We start from the raw sequence: 12,701 nt of genomic DNA on the forward strand, positions 1-12,701 counted from the left end.
GTCTAACCTCTGTTCCATAATATAGTACCTTTCTCTACTCCTTACGCTAGACTGTAGCTTCTTGATGAATGACTTAGTATTCTATCGTATAGTCTTCTATAGGTTTTAATCGCCGAAATTTTATTCATTTACATTTAATTATAACAAATCTTACCAAGAACGACACGTTTTCCATGTATCTTAAATGTGCCGTTGCGTTAAAATGGTTTCCTCCGATAACAAACGAGTTATAACGCGATACGTTTCGCGTCGTTTTATTACATCTAATCGTACCAATAACCATTCGTTCTCAGGATATTTAGTGTGCTGGTGCTTAGAAACGGCATATAGTCGTGGGGTGTAAGACGTAACACACAACCAATTGAATATGTGTGTGTGTGTGAATTCCTAAAGAACAAAACTGCTGAGGTCATCGGTACCTAGACTTACTCACTACTTAAACTAACTTATGTGAAGAACAACACACACATCCATGCCCGAGGGAGGACTCGAACCTCTGGCGGGAGGGGCAGCGCAATCCGTGACAGGGCGCCCTAAACCGCGCGGCCACTCCGCGCGACACCGAATATGAGCTTCTACTGAGCACAGCAAGTAAAATATGGCGTCTTGCTTTCTATGCGCATCAAGCTCTCTGCTTACGACGTAGGGAGCGTTCTTGCTTCCTACTGGTTCTGCTTTACAGTACGTGTCACGTCGCCAAAATATCGCAGAACTTATTTTGTGTTTCGTGTGATGAAATGACTCCTCAACATAATACAGCAGGAACTGACGTCCCAAAAGTCGTAGAGCGCCCCGTCAACGTTAGCTAAATCCTACCGTGTGCCGACGGGTTTAGAGGCAGACGCCGATCTAGAACTTCAGTCCCGAACCGCACCGAAAGTAGCCGAAGAGTCGGTGAGTTGCGCAGTCGGGTGGCGTCCGCAGTCGAAGTCGAGCAGTGATTGCGTAGCAGACGGAATGTACGCGGGGCGAAGTTTTCATGCATTAACACACTATATTTTAAATAATACGAAACCGAAATAGGCCACTGTCGATTTTCCTACGACTTAAGTAATCCATTCGCTGTTGTGATCAAACGAAACATCAGTTACCTCATCCCGATTTTTCAAGGAAGACATTGCTATTTTATGTCTCTCCGTTTGGTCAGGCTTGCGAACAGGATGCACAGGATAGCTCTTTTCTTCTATGTTGAAAACAGTCCCCGCTGTGGAATGATTTTCTTCTTCCGACATGTTTCCTTTTTCAGAATGAAGGCGTATCATTCTGACAGCGAACTGTAGGGGGGGGGGGGGTTCCGTGATTTCCCTAAATCGTTTCAGGCAAATGCCGGGATGGTTCCTTTGAAAGGGTACGGCCGATTTCCTTCCCAATCCTTCCCTAACCCGAGCTTGCGCTCCGTCTCTAATGACCTCGTTGTCGACGGGACGTTAAACACTAACCACCACCACCGAACTGTAGTTAACCTTTCTTTTACGTAAGTTTTTCAACATCTAGTACATTAGCTGTAGAGATCCCGTTGATTAATCCTAGCAGTTCAAAAGTGATTCAGTCCTTTCGTTCCTTACACGTGCGTTGTATACTCATTTGCGCCAGTTTTTCTCGTTCGTTCAGGGCACAAACATCGCCGCTGACTACGACAAATGCATCATCAGTTTTCTTGGAGGCCGGAGGCTGAGAACGATTGGGAATCATTTAGCATACGCTGTGTATGTGCTTGCACACACTCGAATCGACGCAGAAGCACGAATATCTGTGGATGCAAGTTTTTCAGTTTGGACACATCAGATTGCAGCTGACATCCTGTCGATAGTCTTCGACGAAATAAACTTCCACGACTTCTGAGACAGATGGCGCTCTGCAGCCACTGTCTTCCTCTACAATGAGGTTCTTGTTTATTTCTGCGCTCGAGATATGGCTGCAACGAATACCTTTCCTCTTGTTGGTGGGCTTTCCTTTCGTTATCCCTATTATCCGGTCCCACAATCTGCCTTTGACAAAAGACATACGAGCAAAAAGAGATTTATCAATATGTTTGTGACGCTTCCCCTCCAGACAGACGTATTTGAAAATGTGATAAATCTTTCGATATGAATATTCGAATTCAGCAATGTGTGTTTCGACATAGATCTTCAGGAAGTTGGTCCAAAACTCTGCTGCATCATAATCATTCTCTACTATTACAGCAGCCAGCATAATTTCAAATGCAGCAACATCCCTCTCCTGTAACAATGTACCAAAGATCTTGTATACTTTCATTTATTTCTCTCTGTCTCTTACTTGAATGTATATGTTTTTCCTCCAGGCTTTGTCTACGTGCCATGTGCACAAGGCCTCTATTCTGGAGCTTCCGTTGAAACCTTCCACCCATTAAAGAAAGTTCCTGCGATTTCTGATAAGAAAACTTTCGGTGAAATTTATCCAACCTCAGAGTTTACATAGTCGAAGAATAGGGGCAGCACTTGTTGACCGTTTGTTTGATACGAGGAAGTGACATGGAAATCTTTGCCTCGTATCATCCGACACAAGTAACGTCGTCAATTCAAATCATAATTGTTGTGTCCATGTGTCCCATCTGCACTAATACAGTCGTTCCCGCACTTCTTCAAAATTTCACCCTGCGCACTGTTCATTATAATTAAAACAAAACATGTGTTTTCAACTGCGGGTGTGACTACGTAAATGTGTCATGCGGTTTATAAAAGAACACAAATGGGCTATGACCTTCATTAACTTCATGCACCCACCACTCTACACTAGTAGCATCATTGTGATGATGAGCCGTAGCGAAGCACAGGTTGTAGCAACGCTCTATGTTATAAGTGTTGCTCCGTTAAGAGGTGAATTCTTTCAAGTTAAGAGTCAGAAACCGAGTCTCGTACTTTATGTAGTATAGCGCCAAAGAGATTTTATTTATGATAGCCACAGCTGCATTTCCATTTTTTGTTTCAGTCGGTCCCAAGTGACTCAAGTCGTGTGTGTTTCCAACGGGAATAGGCACAAATAGGACATGGCATGAGTCATCTATGGGCTGGGTGACCTTTATTTTCGCAGGACATTGAGAAATTTTATTGCTGCCTTGTAATTAGAGCAGTCTAATGCCTTTGCTTGTAGACACAAAATTAGCTGATCGATGACATACCTAATAATGTTTTGTACCGTTGTCAGTAGCAGAATGTGGGCCACGACATTTTACAAACAACCCTAGTGTAGACTTATTAGTTTCCACTTCCCATTATTAAAAAGAATCAAATGATTAGAGGCGCAGTTCTTCGAACTTCACTCGTATAGCATGTGCTGATCCTAAAAGGTCAGCGTTATTGTACCCTGTAACAACTTCATAATTACATATGCTACATTTCACTGATCTTGTCTCAGTTGATGACTCACCGTGATGATCTCGCTGATGTCATTCAAAATTGTACCCGTAACTGAAATTCCTGCCAAAGATATCACAGCTATATGTGAAAAATTCCTATCGCTTTAGACGAGGCGCGATATCGTCAAATTTCTCTGGGTAGCCTTCGAAACATGCTTTCGCAGATTTTTGTGTAGTAGTACCAGTTTCCATATTCCGAGCACTCAGAACGAAGCGAAATATTTATGTGCCTGAAAGTAGCTCACAGGTATTACTTTAAATAAAGAAGTAGGTTGCATCATCATCATCATCACCATCATCATCATTTAAGACTGAATATGCCTTTCAGCGTTCAGTCTGGAGCATAGTCCTCCCCCTTATTAAATTCCTCCATGATCCCCTATTCAGTTCTAACATTGGTGCCTCTTCTGATGTTAAGCCTATTACTTCAAAATCATTCTTAACCGAATCCAGGTACCTTCTCCTTGGTCTACCCTGACTCCTCCTACCCCCCCACTGCTGAACCCATGATTCTCTTGGGTAACCTTGCTTCTCCCATGCGTCATGCGTATAACATGACCCCACCATCTAAGCCTGTTCGCCCTGACTGCTACATCTATAGAGTTCATTCCCAGGTTTTCTTTGATTTCCTCATTGTGGACACCCTCCTGCCATTGTTCCCATCTACTAGTAGCTGCAATCATCCTAGCTACTTTCATATCCGTAACGTCAACCTTATTGATACGGTAACCTGAATCCACCCAGCTTTCGCTCCCATACAACAAAGTTGGTCGAAAGATTGAGCGGTGCACAGATAACTTTGTCTTGGTACTGACTTCCTTCTTGCAGAAGAGAGTAGATCGTAGCTGAGCGCTCACTGCATTAGCTTTGCTACACCTCGCTTCCAGTTCTTTCACTATGTTGCCATCCTGTGAGAATATGCATCCTAAGCACTTGAAATCGTCCACCTGTTCTAACTTTGTTCCTCCTATTTGGCACTCAGTCCGTTTATATCTCTTTCCCACTGACATTACTTTCGTTTTGGAGGTGTTAATCTTCATACCATAGTCCTTACATTTCTAGCTCTGAAATATTACTTTGCAAACTTTCAATCGAATCTGCCATCACAACTAAGTCATCCACATATGCGAGACTGCTTATTTTGTGTTCACATATCTTAATCACACCCAGCCAGTCTATTGTTTTCAACATATGATTCATAAATAATATGAACAACAGTGGAGACAGATTGCAGCCTTGTCTTACCCCTGAAACTACTCTGAACCATGAACTCAATTTACCGTCAACTCTAACTGCTGCCTGACTATCTATGTGGGGACTTATGACCTAAGATGTTGAGTCCCATAGTGATCAGAGCCATTTGAACTATCTATGTAAAGACCTTTAATTGCTTGCAAAAGTTTGCCTCCTACCCCATAATCTCGTAGAACAGACTATAATTTCCTCCTAGGAACCCGGTCATATGCCTTTTCTAGATCTATAAAGCATAGATACAATTCCCTGTTCCACTCGTAACACTTCTCCATTATTTGCCGTAAGCTAAAGATCTGGTCCTGACAACCTCTAAGAGGCCTAAACCCACACTGATTTTCATCCAATTTGTCCTCAACTAATACTCGCACTTTCCTTTCAACAATACCTGAGAAGATTTTACCCACAACGCTGATTAAAGAGATACCTCTGTAGTTGTTACAATCTTGTCTGTTTCCATGTTTAAAGATTGGTGTGGTTACTGCTTTCGTCCAGTCTGATGGAACTTGTCCCGACTCCCACGCCATTTCAATTATCCTGTGTAGCCATTTAAGACCTGACATTCCACTGTATATTGATGAGTTCCGACTTAATTTCATCCACCCCAGCCGCTTTATTGCACTGCAATCTATTGACCATTTTCTCCACTTCCTCAAATGTGATCCTAATTCCATCATCATTCCTATCCCATTGTACTCGTACATAGAAATCTGAAACATTACTGATCGTATTTTCACCTACATTGAGCAACTGTTCAAAATATTCCCTCCATCTGCCCAAGGCATCAACAGGATTAACCAGCAGTTTTCCTGACCTGTCCAAAATACTTGTCATTTCCCTCTTACCTCCCTTTCGAAGACTACTAATTACACTCCAGAATGGTGTTTCAGCAGCTTGACCTAAAATCTCCAACCTGTTTCCAAAGTCTTCCAAAGATTTCTTCTTGGATGCTGGAATTATCTGTTTGGCTTTGTTTCTTTCTTCAACATAACATTCTCTGTCTACCTGAGTTCTAGAATGTAGCCGTTTTTGATACGCCTTCTTTTTCCTTTTACAGGCTGCCTTGACTGTGTCATTCCGCCAAGCTGTTTGCTGCATCCTACCTTTACACACTACTGTTCCAAGAGATTCTATAGCCACTTCTAGTACTGTGTCCCTGTACCTTGTCCATTCCTTTTCCAATGACTGTAATTGACTACATTCAACTACCTGGTACCTTTCTGAGATCACTGTTATGTACTTGCGCGTGATTTCCTTATCCTGAAGTTTCTCCACTCTTATCCTCCTACATATGGACCTGACCTCCTGCACTTTCAGCCTCACAATACCAATTTCACTGCAGATTAAATAGTGATCAGTGTCATCAAAGAATCCCCTGAATACACGTGTGTCCCTCACAGCCTTCCTGAATTCCTGATCTGTTATTATATAGTCAATGACAGATCTGGTTCCCGTCTCTTCCCAAGTATACCGGTGAATGTTCTTATGTTTAAAAAAGGAGTTTGTGATTACTATGTCCATACTGGCACAGAAATTCAAGAGTTGTTTCCCGTTCCTGTTGGCCTCCATATCCTCTCCAAATTTACCCATAACATTTTCATACTCTTCTGTTCGATTTCCAATCTTGGCATTAAAATCACCCATGAGTGGAACACTGTCCTTGTCCTTTACTCTAACAACTACATCACTGAGTGCGTCTTAAAAACTATCCATCTTATTTTGATCTGTCCCTTCACAATGCGAATATACTGACACAATCCTAATTTTCTTGCTAGACACTGTAAACTCTATCCACATCAGTCGTTCGTTTACATACCCTATTGCAACTACGCTGGGTTCCATTTCTTTCCTGATGTAAAGCTCTACACCCCATTGTGCTATTCCTGCTTTGGCTCCTGACAGGTAGACCTTGTATTCTCCCACTTCCTCTTCTTTCTCACCCCTTACTCGTCACTAACAGCTAAAACGCCCAGCCCCATCTTACTTGCAGCCTCTGCCAGCTCTACCTTCTTGCCAGAGTAGCCCCCATTGATATTAATAGCTCCCCATCTCGTTTGACGAGTCGTATCTTAGGAGTCCCTGGTTTGTCAATTACAGGTGGGACTCCGTCACCTCCAAGGGTCCGAGGCATTTTGCTCTGATTGTTGCCAGCATCATATATAAAGTACCAGGGAAGCAGGATGCTAGTCTTACTTGCCCCGGGTCCCATTGAGTTTTACCCCTACCGGTTGAGGGACTAACCGGTGGATTTGGTAGTCTTTGCCGTCTGAGCACAAAGGTGACCACGACTCAAAAAAATGGTTCAAATGGCTCTGAGCACTATAGGACTTAACATCAGTTGTCATCAGTCCCCTATAACTTAGAACTACTTAAACCTAACTAACCTAAGGACAGTACACACATCCATGCCCTAGGCAGCATTCGAACCTGCGACCGTAGCGGTCACTCGGTTCCAGACTGTAGCGCCTAGAACCGCACGGCCACACCGGCCGGCTGACCACGACTCAGAATATGTCCGAGATGCCCAGTCTTATTCCAAAGTAACTGGTATCCCGACTGTCAGGACCACTTACTTGGTCACTCATACGTTGCCCTTGGTTCATGAACTAGGACATGACAACAGGAACCCACACCATGAACCACTGAAGTAGGTTGCATTAAAATTTAATTTATATAAACGTTTTGAATGAGGCTCAGACCTATAAGTTCACTCCCACATATCTCGTAACATTAATCATACTCGTTCAATAAATGACGGTTGATAAGTGTCACAAAGAAGCTTTCGTCAAGCTTTGTCCTGAATACAAGATGTGTTTCAGCTTTTCCATTATGTAACTGTTGGTGCAGAATGTTCTCTTCTTTTTTATTTTCTTTTAGCAGTAAGCACAACTATAAACCACCATCACTAATTTGAGAAACGTGTTCTACTTGCACAAATTGTCCACGACTGGGCTGAAGACTTCTTTCACGTGGCGTCGTCTTTAATGTTCTCCATACTGTAACGAGATGACGCTTTCCATCCACTTTAAAAACAATTTCGTTATTTTGCCCACATTTAGAATAACCGGTTTCTGAAACAGCCGATTTTAGGTTTTTATTCCTATGATTTCCTGTAGTAAACGCAGAAATTAAACAAACATTGAAAAATCTTGACTCTCTCAGTTGCAAGACACGTAGAATAAAAATATTGAACTAAAGAGGCCAATAAAAGGAACCTAGGCTGTCCACCATTCACTGCTTTTCTCGAAAATTGGTAAGTGGTTCACTACTATAATCACCAGCGTTCTCCTATAGATTCTAATTTTATTTTGTAATCGGGGATCATACCACCATTTGGACATTACGAATAGTCATTGCCAAAGAGTGAAATCTGTGGCTGAATAACTTGTGTTAATTTGTCCGTTTTCAAGGGCGCAAATAGATAAAGGCATATTATTTACACACAGGTAGCAGATCATTTATTTTCTATTTCCGTTCTATATCATGAATGAACTGTTGTTAATTTTTTAATTTATTACTGTTGTTTTATAGTTATGTGTTTTATTCAGTTGTTTGTCACAGAAATAATAAGGAGAGAGAGACACTGTCGTTTGAGAAAAGTCTTGGACACCATTACACTGCCATATTCCTAGCGTGCTAATCATAGGAATACGGTAAAGGACATTAGGTCATATACGGGAGGGATATTTATAGTCAGTCACTCGATATGGATGAACTGTAGGTGTCATGCTTCTGAATTTCTTTGTGTTGCCCATGTATGCTCTACATGGTTACAAAATTCCTCCTGTACGTCAGTGTGCTATTTATCTTGTTGTGATAGCCCTCCACCTGTCAGCCTTCTAACTAATGGAACCGTGTTGCCGGAACGTGATGGGATTTCGAGAGAATTAGTGGAGGTCTGCAACTTGGCTGGGAGGAGATCTCTTACTCGTCAAAATCAGGTGGATTCAAATGCTGTCTATCGAAGACTGTGAATACGGCAGGTAAGCGATACTGTGACGACTGGGGAGTTGAGAGGTGAGTTCTACACCATTTCTTCTAATTACTGCAGGATAACATATTACAGCCTTCAAATACATCTCGCGAAGTAACGGCAGTGAGAAAATTATGGGCTAATACGAAGTTTTCTGGAGAGAGACAATCAGCAGCCGAGGTTCTGTGTCTTGTTTTCTCGATAAATAATGTGCCTATAAATGGTTGAACTGACATCTTAACAGGTACACTTCGCAACCCATCGTACGATGTGAGGCGGAGGGCACACAGTAGCACTACTAGTCATTCCCTTTGCTATTCCACTCGGAAACGCAGCGAGGGGAAAAGTCTACCTATAGGTATCTCTATGAGAGCTAATTTCCTACTATATGAATCCCTATGAGCGCTAATTTCCTGTATTTTATCTTCATCGTCCTTCTGCGAAATGTACATTGGCGGTCTTAGAATCCCTCTGTGGTCAGCTTCAAATTTCAGTTCTGCCTTACTTCCACCAGCATAATAAGACATCTGAGATACAGAACACAAATAGCGATGGAGGTCTTCATCTATTTGACGATGGCTACCACCTGTTTTGGTATCGGAAGAATTGTTTACCTAGCCTGTGGGAAGCCTCCAGAGACGTCACGGAAGCATCTCTAATGGTTCTCTGGCGGATGCAGTCCGAGACCAAGAAAAAAATTACTCACCATGCGAAGGGACCCTCACAATTAAATTAATAAATTAGCCTATCAGTTTGATATCAGTGACTTGCCACTCGGCGTGTGGATGCGAGGGCGAGAGTACCACACATATGATTCAAGAGTTGGAGCATTAATCAGACGTTTCTTCAGTGCGATGATATCTTTTAATGGATCATACACAGGGCAAGATGACTGTCTTAATAAAATCAGCTGTACTGTGGAATTTATAAAGTTATGTGCAGTATAAACCTCATATTTACAAATTGTCTGTGCTGTTACCTTAAGAGACTTCATATGTGGCGAGGCATTTGGTTATTGCCCGACCCTGGTAGCTGAGTGGTCAGCGGGACAGAATGTCAGTCCTAAGAGCTCGGGTCCGATTCCCGACTGGGTGTGAGATTTTCTCCGCTCAGGGACTGGGTGTTCTGCTGTCCTAATCATCGTCATTTCATCCCCATCGACGCTCAAGTTCCCGAAGTGGCGTCAAATCGAAAGGCTTGCACCCGGCCAGCGGTCTACGCGGCTGGAGCCCTAGTCACACGACATTCACATTTTTACAGTTGGTTATTTTAAGAGAGTGTTCAAAAGTAAGGAGGCATCCTGTGACAGAGGTACAGCATGCTGTTAGCACTCCATCATGAGCCAAAAATGAGTTTAATATTCTAGTCCTGTGACGCAGGATGTGGCAGATACGAAAAGATATCTTTCTACTTATGAGAGAATACTTAGAGGAATATATCCTATGCTATAGTGTCGTACAGGCTTTTCACAAGTAACGATACTTTTAGTGATGTGAAAATGTGTTTATGGTCATATTTCTTCTATCTTCGAAAATGATTCATATAAACAGAAGGAATTTACATTTCATGTGAGAAATTCGAGGTTTATTGATAAACAACATCCCTATTTCGGTTCTCCGCCCCTGGTAGCTGAGTGGTCAGCGCGACGGAATGTCATACCTAACGGCCCGGATTCGATTCCTGGCAGGGTCGGAGATTTTCTCCGCTCAGGGGCTGTTGTCCTTATCATCATCGTTTCATCCCCATCGACACGCAAGTCGTCGAAGTGGTGTCAACTCGAAAGACATGCACCAGGCGAACGGTCTACCCGACGGGTGGCCCTAGCCACATGGCAGTTCCATTTCCATTTAGGTTTTTTTAAACTGAGAAGGGGCTGCAATTAGCTCACTTTTGGGCCACATTGTAACGTGGCTAGTCAGTAGACTGGAGGTGACAGGACATGACTGGTCATTTTTTCTTTTTCATCTTGAGACACTGTCCAGGTAACACAAAGACACTATATTCGTGAAACTTACCATATGATATATTTCCCATGTTTCTGTTGGCCAGGGTGTGACTTGCGTCTCATAAATTGGTATAAGTGTGTTTCATTCTCATATGAAATTGCTACAACAGTCCTGTATATGTGGCATGCTGTTCGCTGTGAAGTGAGACTGTGGATTGCTGTTCTGATATTATTATCCATCTTCATATTCTTCCCAGCAGCGCGTATTCACTTGTAGATCAGTAGGAGGCTATTATCCTCTACTTCAGTGATAGCTTACTGTTCTATGAAACTTTTTGGCAGATTAAAACTGCGTGCCGGACCGAGACTTGAACTCGGGACCTTTGCGTTTTGCGGTTTTGGAACTATCCAAGCATGACTCACGACCCGTCCTCACAGCCTCAGTTCGGCCAGTACCTCGTCTCTTTCTACTGTTCTATCATTATTTCCCATACAGGGCTACTGGCTAGACTGGCTGGATTAACACTAAAATGCTAGACTAATAGCGAAACTGCCCACTCCACGTTTATCAGTTATTGACAAAGCTGGATGGAGCTACTGTCTAGTGCTTGACCAATAGCAAATCAGATTGTTTAAATAAACAATCTACCACATTGTGTACAAAGTAATAAAGACTTACGTTCATCCTATCTGCCAGTACAACACAGATTGAATATTTTTCTCACCAGTTTCCCGATGGGGGTGATGAGGGGAGAGGAGTGGTATGGGGTGGGGTGTGGTGGGGTGGCCTAAGAGATCCCTCTGGTGGTTGTGGTGGTGGTGGCAGTGGCAGTGGTGGTGGTGATGGTGTTGTGAACTAGGACAGTAGGTCTGCAGACCTCAAAGTAAACACACCAAATTTGATATTCCCATCATTTCTTCTGGGACAGCCATCTTGGGTTACATCACAGGAAGGGAGAGGGAGGAGAGAGGACTGAGAGTTCCCCATCGGGGTCCATGTGCCATGTGGAAAAAACCCATGACTTCATTATTGGTTGGGGTAGGAAATTAATTGATCAATTAATTAATTTGCATAACTCATTTGATGTCGTTATGATATCAAAATTGCTCCAGAACAGGCTTTGTCCCACTACTCTCCTGTACTATCTTCTGCATCCCTCCACACCATTTATATATTCTCCAATGCAAGTGCTGCCACCTGCTGTCTGTGAGTGGTTATTGCATGTGGATGTCTAACATAGATGGAGATCACATATATGTGACTGGACCGTGTATATCTAGATGTAATTTTGCAAAATGATATGAAGTGAGTGATCAGTTAATGTCTGTTATGGGGAAGGCTAATGGTCGACTTGAGTTTACTGGGAGAATTCTAGGAAAGTGTAACTCATCTGTAAAGGGGACGTGATACAGAAACACTTGTGCAACCTATAATTGAGTACTGATCGGTTGGTTGGGACACTCACTGGGTCAGATTAAAGGAAAGCGTCAGAGCAATTCAGAGTGATATTGCCAGACTTGTTACTGGTAGGTTAGTTCAACACGCTAGTGTTATGGAAATATTTCATGAACTCAAACGAGGATTCCTGAAGAGAAGACGACGTTCTTTATATGTAACAGTTTTTGTGAAAGTTTAGAGAAGGAGCATTGGCGACTAAGTACAGACGATTTTATTGCCACCAACGTACATCTTGCGCAAATACTACGAAGGCAGACTAAGAGGAATCAGAGTTTGTAAGAAGGCATAAAGACAGCCGTTTCTCCTTCACTTGAATTGCAAGTGGAACAGAAAAGGAAGTGACTAGTAATGACACAGAAAACCCTCCGCTACGTGCCGTAAGGTGGCCCTTCGAATTTTATCAAATCCAAATGCAGAATACACCATCTGATCAAAGCATCCCAACACCAGCAGGTGGACGTTAATATGGGATGTGTCAACCCTTCGCCTTTGTGACGGCTTCGACTCCACTGAGGATACTTACAGTGAATTGTCTGAATTGATGTGGAGGATAGCAGCCCATTCTACGTCAAGAGCCGATACTAGAGGAGATATCCCATTGTCGTTAACTCCTAAACCACAGCCACTGAGCTAGCTGGACTGCTGGCATTGAAATTTTCTTGATGGATTTGCTACTCAGATGACATTCAGTGACCAG

The 12,701-nt window shown here is 42.7% G+C and overlaps 1 pseudogene; it reads left to right on the forward strand.

The window, feature by feature from the left end:
* Nucleotides 1–1,640: 1,640 nt before the first annotated feature.
* Nucleotides 1,641–12,701, forward strand: part of LOC126249260 (uncharacterized) — a 37,039-nt pseudogene continuing 25,978 nt past the window's right edge.

This window comes from Schistocerca nitens, chromosome 3, assembly GCF_023898315.1.
Source record: "Schistocerca nitens isolate TAMUIC-IGC-003100 chromosome 3, iqSchNite1.1, whole genome shotgun sequence".
Taxonomy (NCBI): domain Eukaryota; kingdom Metazoa; phylum Arthropoda; class Insecta; order Orthoptera; family Acrididae; genus Schistocerca; species Schistocerca nitens.